Source organism: Labrus mixtus, chromosome 17 (genome assembly GCF_963584025.1).
Source record: "Labrus mixtus chromosome 17, fLabMix1.1, whole genome shotgun sequence".
Classification (NCBI taxonomy): Eukaryota; Metazoa; Chordata; class Actinopteri; order Labriformes; family Labridae; genus Labrus; species Labrus mixtus.
Window position 1 is genome coordinate 25,656,776 of NC_083628.1, and position 12,296 is coordinate 25,669,071.

General features: G+C 37.5%; 2 long non-coding RNA genes across 2 annotated transcripts; one reads left to right on the forward strand and one right to left on the reverse strand.

The window, feature by feature from the left end:
* Positions 1-1,276: 1,276 nt before the first annotated feature.
* On the reverse strand, positions 1,277-3,532 carry LOC132992542 (uncharacterized). The gene is made up of 4 exons (XR_009676343.1): positions 3,111-3,532; positions 2,322-2,440; positions 1,824-2,098; positions 1,277-1,407 (listed from the first exon to the last, which is right to left on the reverse strand). It is a non-coding gene; the product is annotated as an uncharacterized LOC132992542 (long non-coding RNA).
* Positions 1,904-2,219, forward strand: LOC132992543 (uncharacterized). The gene is made up of 2 exons (XR_009676344.1): positions 1,904-2,039; positions 2,079-2,219. It is a non-coding gene; the product is annotated as an uncharacterized LOC132992543 (long non-coding RNA).
* Positions 3,533-12,296: the final 8,764 nt, after the last annotated feature.

Genomic DNA, 12,296 nt, shown 5'->3' on the forward strand with positions numbered 1-12,296 from the left:
CTCCCTCTCCTCCCACCATTACATACTCCCCTCCTCCACCCATCGTTCACAACTCCAACTCTACTGTCTTCCCTCCATCTCAGTTCCCTCCCTTTACCCCCCTTGTCCCTATCCTGCCCTTGTCCTACTGTGTGTGCCATAGTGGTGGTGGCACAGTTGGCATCATGCCTGAGAGCATGTGATTTTTCGAGGGTTCTGATAGGGCTGTCTCAAAAGGAAACCCCCTTAACGGGGGGGCCATTGATGCTCAAGCGCATAAAGGTAAAGATGTTCCCCCTGTAAACGATTTCTCAGGTCAGTCTTCACCTGTAAAAACAAAAATAATAATTAACAACAGACAAGTAGATGTGGGGCCCATGGGCGTGAGATTTGAATAAAGTCAAATAAATGTATTACTTGTTTTTCTTGAAAATCCACTTCTGATAACATTTGACTTTTTCTTACCAGAATCTGCTTAAAAATGTGCTCTAACAAAGTTTATCTGATAGTGCTGAAGCTAAATTTAAGGAAGCTATTTCAGCTGCTTTTAATTCAGTACCATGTCTTAACCCAGTTGAAGACTCTGAGTCCGTCTCAGCTGGATCAGTTTGTTGATAGTGCTGTGGATTCTCTGAGAGTTGCTCTTGATTTGATTACAGAGACTTGCTCCATGGTACAACTCAGAAACCTGTATTCTGAAACAAATGCTGTGTAAATTTGAAAGAATGTGGTGCTCCAAAACAGAAGAATCATGTTTATTTTGGAAAGATATTCATCAATATATGAAGGCTCTACGTCACGCTCAAGCTGCCCACTACTAGAAAATAAAAACAGATACCTTTTCAGCACTGTCATAGCTCCATTGAGCCATGCATTCCTTTAGCCCTCAGAAGTGATGATTTAATGAGCTTTCTTAACAGTAAAATTCTAAACATCAGAGACAAAATTAGTAACATCCTGCCCTTACCTGGTGCAGATACCTCCTATAACTCTGATATGGCAGAAACAGTTCCAAAACCTCGACTGTTTTTCTCCAATTGAACTTTCAAAACGAAATTAAATTATTTTTGTGTCGAAACCATCGAGAAACGTAAAGATGTGTGCAGCAGGCACTTTGTTTTGAAAGATGTGTGGTCTAAATATTTAGCTATGAACAAGAAGACAGTGCATTTCTGAATCATGTTAGATTGCCATGCTAAATTTACATTTTTTCTGTCTCTTTCCAGAGTACATCACAGCAGATTACACAGACAACAAGCTCCAGTATCCTAACGAGTGTACCAAGGTTCCATGATGAGGTTGGGTGGCAGACAGACTCCCCACAAGTCTCAGAGGCCACACAGACATACCTACCTCCAAAGGGGTCATCAGTCCACACACAGTTGGCCTGGGGTATACTAAGGGACAAGCAAAGGTACGCACACACACCTAAAAAATTGTTCAACTGCTGAAATCTGAGCAAGAATATCAGGAAACTGTGATTTCATTACATGATTGCTGATTATAGCTTTTTGTATTGTAGCTTGTTAATGTCTGTGAACACTAACAACGAACATGCTGAACGTAATAAAGCAACAACCTCTACAGGACAGCTGGTCTATAAGGTGGCATTCCTCAAATCCAAAAAAACCAGACACAATATACAGTGAGTTACAAATTATTTTATTTTTTAAACCCTAAAGCACAATCTATTTTTAAACCTTTAAAGTGATAAATACCTATTTAAATATATCTTCAAAGTCTTTGTAAACATTTCCATAAAACAGATGAGTGTGAAAAATGAGCAATAACCAAACATTATGAAATAGATTTTGTTTACTTTTTTACAGGATATTTTCTGGGACTTGATGGCACTGGTGTTGGAGGAGGTGTTTCAGGAACCAGAACCATTCATGGAGGAGCTGCAGAAAATGCCTGACTTTTAAATAGAAGGAGGGATGGCTCGACACGTGTCCAGGTGTAGTCAAGGGGCAGGCCGAAGCCAACATACTGTCCAGTTGGGTCAGGAAACTCGGGGCGAATCCTCAGGACGACACACGACAGGACAACCACTCTGCAGTGTCCAAAGTATCTCCAGCACCGCCTCACAAAGCGATGAGCTGCCAAGTGTCTGCACAGCCTGTATGGAGACAATATAGTTGGATGTAAAAATGTTACTTCTCATTGTATATTTACACGTATAGTTCTACACATTTAAATGTTTTTTTAACCTTAGCTGAGAATAAAGAACTTTCAAGAAATGATTTTCTCACTTGTTTACTTTTATTCCTCTGAAATAGTGAAACTGTTTGACTAGAATGAATTTGATTGAAGATGTAAATCATTATTTATAATGAACATACTCTTCTGCAGTTCTCTGTGATGTTCTCCTCTGAAGATGTTGTGGATGTTTTGAAGTGTATATGGGTTTAAACAGTCCTGGATGTTTTTGGTACAAGGAACAGGCAGCAGATTCATTCTCCTGATGAAAGAAGAAGATACTGATTAAAATGAAATAATGTTCAATAAGAAGGAAAATAATGACAGAGGAGGGAACATTATTGCATGAGATATTGATCCAACAAACACGTGATTATCACCTGGGCTTTTGTAGTCAAAGTAAGTAAGTCTATGATGTCATTGATACTTACAATTGCTCATTGAATTTTTAATCACATCAAGGAGGTGATATACAATGCAGAACAAGGTGAGTCGCTGCAACAACGTACAGTACTAATGTAAATACAATAAAATTGTATTGTACAGAACACATTTGTGGCCAATAATCATATTGTAATCAAGCCAAACTTTGTGAAGCCACAAGTAAGATATATATTTTTGGATTAGGGAAATATGCTGGTAGCTCCAGTCAGTGAAATTGGAAGAGGCTAACGTATTTTTCAACACAATAACAGTGAGAGTTTTTCTGATAAAAAGACTTGATACAAACATAAGCTGTGTGTTACTGTTGCTATGTTCTTGTTGTAAGTTATCATGGTATTCTGCAGCACACAGTGTCTGCTTCGGTAAGCATTTAGCTGCAGTTTCCACACTTAGCATATACATAAACAACGCAATGAAGCTATTGCGTTAGCTACCGGTTAGCATATATTACACACATATTACATCTGAAAAGGCTGCAAAATAAATACCCACAACACTGAAACGTTGTGCTCATACCTTCGTGGCAAAGGTTGTTGTGTTTGTTCCTCCTCTCTGTCAGATTGCTGAAGTTGCCATTGCCGTTTGCATACCGTTTTTTTGGCTCCCCTCGGAGGCAAAGTGGCTGCATTCCCAATATGGCAAAAAGGGTGAGACATTTCTGAGAACCGTGCTGAGCGACTGACCAATCAGACAGAGCCGACAGGCCGACCAATCAGATCAGACTTGGCACACGTGGGGACTCTGAACGTGGGCACTTCAGAGCCTTAGAGAGAAAGTCAGAAGCGAGCCGGTGCATGGAGCGGCAGTACATGAAAACATACACTTTTTTTCGAACTTTAGCTATTGTGAACATACTCTAGTAGGTACATAGATTAAATATACGAACCCCAAAAAGGGCATAATATGAGCTCTTTAATACTTTCTCTCATTCTTAAATGCTCGGGAGAAGTAATGAGCTGATAACTATGACTGACTGACATCTATAGAATCGCAAAGAAAAACACTGTTTTTCTGATTTTTTCATTCTTTTAAAAATACTTGCCAAGTTGAAGGTATTTTCCAGAAGTAAATGTTCATTCCTTGCAGATAATGGTTGGACACAGAATAACTGCAAATATTATTGTGCTAGTATAATATATACAAACTTGCATGAACATAAGAACAAACACAACTACCATCTGATCGTGTGTGGTCCATGGTTTCTCAACCTAGCAATCAGCAACAGTCTACCTCAGTCTGTAGTGTACAAAGTCAGAGAACCACATGCCTAAGAAACACACATACGCATGTGACCGCCAAGGACCACCAGTCTCATTATGGGGAAGCATCTGTTTGTAAAAAGTCACCCTCTCTATAACTCTCCAACTGTGTGTGTCATGATATTTACTTCCTGTTTCTTTCATAAACTCCAATATAAATATAGAAATAGGAGTGATCATGCAAATCACTATTTGTTATTGCTAGAGCCTTGAACATAAAGAGGGAGATAGGTTTTATTAAATTTGTCCAGCTTCATTTGTCTTATTTAAAGATCACCATTGGAAAGTGGCACTTTCCATTCCCTGGAACCAAGAATCTCCAGTAGTCTTATCTGTTACAACTCGGCACAAGAGTACGGACCCAAAAGCACTACTCCAAACACAGAAGCACAATCAACAGTTCTTTATTGTACAACAAAAACTCAAAGCCAAAAGGGCACTGGAAACTAGTGTTCAAAAATAAAAAAGAGACGGTCAACGAGCAAGCAGACAGGCCAGTGATCAGGCAGGCACGAGTACGAAACACAGGGAGGGGCTGCTATGGGTGAACCATAACATTATCTTGGGCATGGTTACTCTTCAAATGCACAAAACTGAATTGATTTACAACTCAGGGAGGGTCATACCCTATATAGTCCACTTATTATATCCCACAATGAATTGTGAAAAGTAGTGTACAGCCGATGGTCACTATCCGAGCAATTAAACCATCATGCAATGCTGTTCTGTTCTGTTATGAGCGGAAAGTTGCGTTTGACTTCACTGCTCCCATGCGAACATGAGGAACGACCAGCGTGAACACAGAAACACAATAAAATTCATATTTGGAGCATTTCTGGAGAAATCCACAAGCTGTTTAAGAGTAAAAGATTGTCAACGTTAGTAACGGTAGTATGTCACAACACGAGACCAGATTCTGTTTTAATGTGAAGATATGTTACATTTTTTATTTAAAATTAAATGTACTAAAAAAATAAAGTCATTATATCTAACAGTTTGTGAAAATACACTCAGTAAAATATAAGTTAGCACTGAAATTACGTTACATAGTACCGTTATTGTTATTAGTTGTGTGACAACATTGACATAACAGTTTTCGGACACAGCCCTACAGATTTATTTGTGGGTATCTAACTAAAGATGACCCTTTTAAATTACACAAAGTCATTTGTTCCACTTATAAGAGCTTCATATCCTGTTAGTTTAATTCAAAAAGACATGCATAACAAAAAAATAAAAATAAAAAACAAGATGTGTTGTAAGGAGATCATGGACTTTATCTTTTGGCCATTTACAGTACATTCATGCAGTCTTGTTGTTATAGTAGTGTTGCCAGGCAACCAGCAGAGGCATAAAATATCATAATTAGCTTTAACATTAAGTCACTACATATCTGCTGGCATTGCAGCTGTCATTCAAAGTTTCATTATCTCTCTCTTTCAGACATGTTTTAATGTAATATATGTGTTTCCATATATTAGCAGATCTTGGCTTATAAGGTTAAAATAAATGTAGCATAATATTTATCTTAACAGATAGTGTGAATTTTGTTGTGCTGCAATTCCTTAGCTAACATGTACTGTGCATTTTAAGAGTATCCTCTGTGATTATCCATATCACTGTGAAGATAATCCCTCTTTTTGGCAGTGTGCTGTTTCATGCTGCTGGCCATATGTCCAAGCAATGGCTGTGTCCAAGTCGCTCCAACCTGGTGATAGACTCTGCCCAATTAGTAGGCTCTCAAGTTTTGAACTGAGTTCAGAGTGAGATTTTGGCTGCGGTGGCAGTTTGGGTAAAATCTGATAAAAGACACATAAATTTGTATAAATAAAACTATTTATTTAACTCAACATTTCTTAGTGCAGGGGTGCTTACCTGCCCTCCCTGGTAGGAGATTGTGTGTGTGTGTGTGTGTGTGTGTGTGTGTGTGTGTGTGGGGGGGGGGGGGGGGGTGTTTGTGAATTATAAGGACAAATTTTATGAATACATTTTCATATTTCATTTTGAATTATGAGGACATGTCGGGAGTCCTCATAATTCGGACACTGTAGGAGGAGTTCTATATATATTAGAAGCTCAAATACAACATTTTAGCAAAAGTCCTTTTTATTCATAATTACTTGAAATTGTGTATAATCTGTGTATTGGAACAGCGCCCCCTGTAGGTTGGTCCCTGGAATTAAGATAAGATAAGATAAGATAAGATAATCCTTTATTTATCCCACAACGGGGACATTTACAGTGTTACAGCAGCAAAGAGCAAAGATTGCAGACAAAAAGTGAACATAGTACAATTTAAATAAGAATTAATAATTCACATGTGTATGATTGGCTGACAGCAGGGTACTCTGTAATGTATCATTTAGTTATTACTGTGTTAACTAAATTTAATTTCAGATTACTTTGTGAGAACACTGAAGACAAGTATAGACAGATAATAAACATTTTATCTAAAATTGTTAGTTTACAAGTTTAAAAAAGATCCAGATCATTCCTCTTCCTGCATTGATGCAGATGCATCATGGGATAATTTCAATGTGAGGACACACAAAAGGAGCTAAAGGTAAGCCAGTACTGGTGGTTGTTGAAAGTGCCTGAAAATAGCATTCAATCAATGTAACTAGCTTACTGTCTGTTGAATAAGTTGACTCTATCTAGAATTAAGCACATTTTGCTTGGTCATGAGCCATTAGCCGTTAGCATTAGCAGCAAGCGCTAGCCTATCTGGCAGATAAAATAACCTCTGAAAGGGTGAAATTAATGTTTAAGATGAGAGGATACTAGTGAATGTGGTTTTCCCAGGAAAAACTTCATTGGGCGGCAGTAGCTCAGTCTGTAGAGACTTGGATTGGGAACCAGAGGGTTGCCGGTTCAAGTCCCGGTGCAGACCGAATATGGAAGTTGGTCTGGCGGACCAGCTGGAGAGGTGCCAGATCACCTCCTGAGCACTGCTGAGGTGCCCTTGAGCAAGGAACCCCCTCCCCACCATTAGCTCAGGAGCACCTGCTCTGGCACTCTGGCTTCTCTCCATTAGTGCATGTGTGTGTTCATGACTTACAGAGTGTAAAAACTTAAATTTCCCCTTGCGGGGATCAATAAAGTAAATAAAAAAATAGAATTAAAAAAAAAAAAAAAAATTCTCCTTAGCTGAATGTTAATTATTCTAGTATGGATATCACTGATTAGATAAAAATACACATTAAGAACTGATTGAAGTTGCTTAGTGCATTGCAAAGGAAAGTCACATTATCTTATGCAAACATTATCTTATGAAAGCCTTCATATGATGTTATAATATCTCTTTGAATAATCAGTGAATGTTGCACTGAATAAATGATCAGTGAAAGTGCACCATTTTAAATTAGTCATAATATGTAAATAAAAATGGAGGTAGAGTGATAAATTGTGACTTGACTTGTTAAAGCTGCTGTACGGGATTGTTGCCAACAATATTTTGTTGTAGTCGCTGATGCAATGACAATAAAGTGCCTATCCTATCCTAGAAGTATTTATCATCTAGCTTTGCAGGAGATGACTACCTCAAGGTCCCAGAGGAGCAAGATCAAACCACAGGACGAGGCTGCATTATTTTCATCCCTGTGTGAAGATAAAGATGGGTTTGATATTAAATATATAAATGATTTCAAAGGTGAGTAATATTAGGCTTTTCATATTTTTTTTGACTGCATTACTTTTTCCTAACTTTCTGTTCTTTGTTAGGTAGGAGTGTTCAGCCGCTGCCACTTTCGAAAAGGAGAGTTCCTAGTTGAATATAGAGGCGAACTTATAACAAAACAAGAATGGGAAAGGAGGCACAGAGCATACAAAGATGCACGTCAAATATTTCTCTTTGAATTTCGTTTCGATGGAAAACAGTTATGGTATGTATACTAAAATAAGACACAAACTCAGCTTGTCTTACTTCATGCTTGTAAGTAGGGGTGTGGAATATTGACCAAAAATAATATCTTAATACTTTGGGGGATTATGCTGATAACAATAATGGACAATATTTTGCATCCCTCAAAAATATTTTTATAAAGGTCTTGTATTGTACTAGCTCGCTCTTGTTATTAGTATTAGATGTTGATAATTTATTAATAAAACAACTTATTTAAGTAAATCCAATCTTATTCATTACATTTAAACAGAGTCATTTAAGTAACAAAAACTCTGTCATTCTAGGTTTGCTCATATTATGCAGTGTATGTTTGTGGACTCTGAAGATGTTTTCATAGTTTTTTGCAGAATGAGTGGCATACTCCATGTTGTGGTTTCACAAATCTTTCAAAAAGCAATTAAGATATTATCTTAGACAATATATATCTTGCACAGCCATACTTGTAAGATAGCACTTCTGTTACAGCACTCATTTCAGCTTCCCCCTCAGGCAGTCGTTTCAGAGTACCATTAGCAAAAAAGAAAACTTACAGAAACTCTTTTATTCCCACTACAATACGCATTTTAAACAAGGCTAGATAAACAATATTTTTTAAATGCTGTGCATATACAGTGGGTACGGAAAGTATTCAGACCCCTTTACATTTTTCACTCTTTGTTTCATTGCAGCCATTTGCTAAAATCAAAAAAGTTCATTGTATTTCTCATTAATGTACACTCAGCACCCCATCTTGACAGAAAAAAAAACAGAAATGTAGAAATTTTTGCAAATTCATTAAAAAAGAAAAACTGAAATATCACATGGTCATAAGTATTCAGACCCTTTGCTGTGACACTCATATTTAACTCACATGCTGTCCATTTCTTCTGATCCTCCTTGAGATGGTTCTGCTCCTTCATTGGAGTCCAGCTGTGTTTAATTAAACTGATTGGACTTGATTAGGAAAGGCACACACCTGTCTATATAAGACCTTACAGCTCACAGTGCATGTCAGAGCAAATGAGAATCATGAGGTCGAAGAAACTGCCCAAGGAGCTCAGAGACAGAATTGTGGCAAGGCACAGATCTGGCCAAGGTTACAAAAGAATTTCTGCAGCACTCAAGGTTCCTAAGAGCACAGTGGCCTCCATAATCCTTAAATGGAAGAAGTTTGGGACGACCAGAACTCTTCCTAGACCTGGCCGTCCAGCCAAACTGAGCAATCGTGGGAGAAGAGCCTTGGTGAGAGAGGTAAAGAAGAACCTAAAGACCACTGTGGCTGAGCTCCAGAGATGCAGTAGGGAGATGGGAGAAAGTTCCACAAAGTCAACTATCACTGCAGCCCTCCACCAGTCGGGGCTTTATGGCAGAGTGGCCCGACGGAAGCCTCTCCTCAGTGCAAGACATATGAAAGCCTGCATAGAGTTTGCCAAAAAACACATGAAGGACTCCCAGACTATGAGAAAGAAGATTCTCTGGTCTGATGAGACCAAGATTGAACTTTTTGGCTTTAATTCTAAGCTGTATGTGTGGAGAAAACCAGGCACTGCTCATCACCTGCCCAATACAATCCCAACAGTGAAACATTGTGGTGGCAGCATCATGCTATGGGGGTGTTTTTCAGCTGCAGGGACAGGACGACTGGTTGCAATTGAAGGAAAGATGAATGCGGCCAAGTACAGAGATATCCTGGAAGAAAACCTCTTCCAGAGTGCTCAGGACCTCAGACTGGGCCGGAGGTTCACCTTCCAACAAGACAATGACCCTAAGCACACAGCTAAAATAACAAAGGAGTGGCTTCGGAACAACTCTGTGACCATTCTTGACTGGCCCAGCCAGAGCCCTGACCTAAACCCAATTGAGCATCTCTGGAGAGACCTGAAAATGGCTGTCCACCAACGTTCATCATCCAACCTGACAGAACTGGAGAGGATCTGCATGGAAGAATGGCAGAGGATCCCCAAATCCAGGTGTGAAAAACTTGCATCATTCCCAAGAAGACTCATGGCTGTACTAGCTCAAAAGGGTGCTTCTACTCAATACTGAGCAAAGGGTCTGAATACGTATGACCATGTGATATTTCAGTTTTTCTCTTTTAATAAATTTGCAATAATTTCTACATTTCTGTTTTTTTTCTGTCAAGATGGGGTGCTGAGTGTACATTAATGAGAAATAAAATGAACTTTTTTGATTTTAGCAAATGGCTGCAATGAAACAAAGAGTGAAACATGTAAAGGGTTCTGAATACTTTTCGTACCCACTGTATGTTTATAACTATTTAGGGTACTTTTAGCTATTTTATAACCTAACATGAGTTAGTGTGAATGTTTGCATATTTTCATGTTACTGAGCCTCAACAAAAGGTAATTTTCAGTCACTATGTGATAGACAATAATGTTTTTTGAATCTTGAATCTTAATTAGACAAGTATTCCATCCAGGAACACAATTCTGAAAGTGGTCACTTAAACTTTTATGACTTGCTTCTCTTTTTTAGTCTGTGTTAAATATGAAGGTTATTAGTGTGTTCTTGTCCATTCAAGATTGATGCATCTACAGAAGATGGGTCTCTGGGCAGACTCATCAATGATGACCATTTAAACCCTAACACAAAATTAAGACAGTGAAAGTGAATGGAAAGCCCCACATTTGCTTATTTGCTATAATGGACATAACTCCAGGGGACGAATTAAGGTACAACTATGGAGACTCCAATTGGCCTTGGAGAAACAAGGTATTTACCCAAAAAACGTATTATTCGGAAATTAACATTCATAATGGATATTGATTTTGAATAATGTATAATGATAGTTAAAGTATTTATAACAATGTATTTTTTTCCACTGAGAGCAGTTTCATGAAAATAAGCCTATTTTAAATTGACTACAAGTTATCCATGTTCAGTTCAGTTTATTGCTACTCTAAATGACTGCCAGTTGTCTTTGTCTGAGTTTGCCGATTTATTTTCTTTACTTCAATAGTGGCAACATACTCACACTCAAGTGAAGCAAAGATTTACTGTTAAATAAGTTGTTAATCATCCAACATTATTACCTAATTTATTAAATTTGGAATAATATTTTCTCTTGTGACATATATGATAACATGCCACCCATTTAAAGCTTAACTGAGCATTAGTATTGGTTATTAAAAATTAAATCTTAATTCATATTTAACAGTTTACTCCAGACAAGGAACTCCTGGCAGTGTCAGTCAGTTGTGCAGCAGAGGATTTAACAGCTAAGGTAAATGTTTGTGTGGTTTGTCTCTTACCTGATTTATTTACCAATAACATATGGTATTAAAATTGCATATCATCAAAATCATCAATATTTTTACATTTAGTGATCAGAGTTTGTCATTATTTAATTCCCTTCCAAATAACCTCACAGACTGATCCTCGTCATGTTGGTCCATCAGACAGAAATGTCCCCCTGGATGAAAATAACAAACAGGTAAATAATAAGCTGTCTCTTTGATAACCCGGCCATTAAAAATGGGCAAGAAAATGTCTTAAAAAATCTTTAAAAAATCGTCAAAATACTTTTTGTCAAAGAATTTTCTACATGCATTAAAGATTGTGTTGGTTTTCACAATTCTACACATAATGTCCTCACATCACTTGAACCAGAGTTGTATACATACTGAGGACTGTGTTTATAATTCAAAGTCTACACATAATGTCCTCATATAACTTGAACCAGAGTTGTATACATACTGAGGACTGTGTGTTTGTAATTCAAAGTCTACACATAATGTCCTCACATCACTTGAACCAGAGTTGTATACATACTGAGGACTGTGTTTATAATTCAAAGTCTACACATAATGTCCTCATAACTTGAACCAGAGTTGTATACATACTGAGGACTGTGTGTTTGTAATTCAAAGTCTACACATAATGTCCTCATATAACTTGAACCAGAGTTGTATACATACTGAGGACTGTGTTTGTAATTCAAAGTCTACACATAATGTCCTCATATAACTTGAACCAGAGTTGTATACATACTGAGGACTGTGTGTTTGTAATTCAAAGTCTACACATAATGTCCTCACATTACTTGAACCAGAGTTGTATACATACTGAGGACTGTGTGTTTGTAATCCTCATAAAACTTGAACCAGAGTTGTATACATACTGAGGACTGTGTGTTTGTAATTCAAAGTATAAATATAATGTCCTCATAAAACTTGAACCAGAGTTGTATACATACTGAGGACTGTGTTTGTAATTCAAAGTCTACACATAATGTCCTCATAAAACTTGAACCAGAGTTGTATACATACTGAGGACTGTGTGTTTGTAATTCAAAGTATAAATATAATGTCCTCACATTACTTGAACCAGAGTTGTATACATACTGAGGACTGTGTGTTTGTAATTCAAAGTATAAATATAATGTCCTCATATAACTTGAACCAGAGTTGTATACATACTGAGGACTGTGTGTTTGTAATCCTCATAACACTTGAACCAGAGTTGTATACATACTGAGGACTGTGTGTTTGTAATTCAAAGTCTAAATATAATGT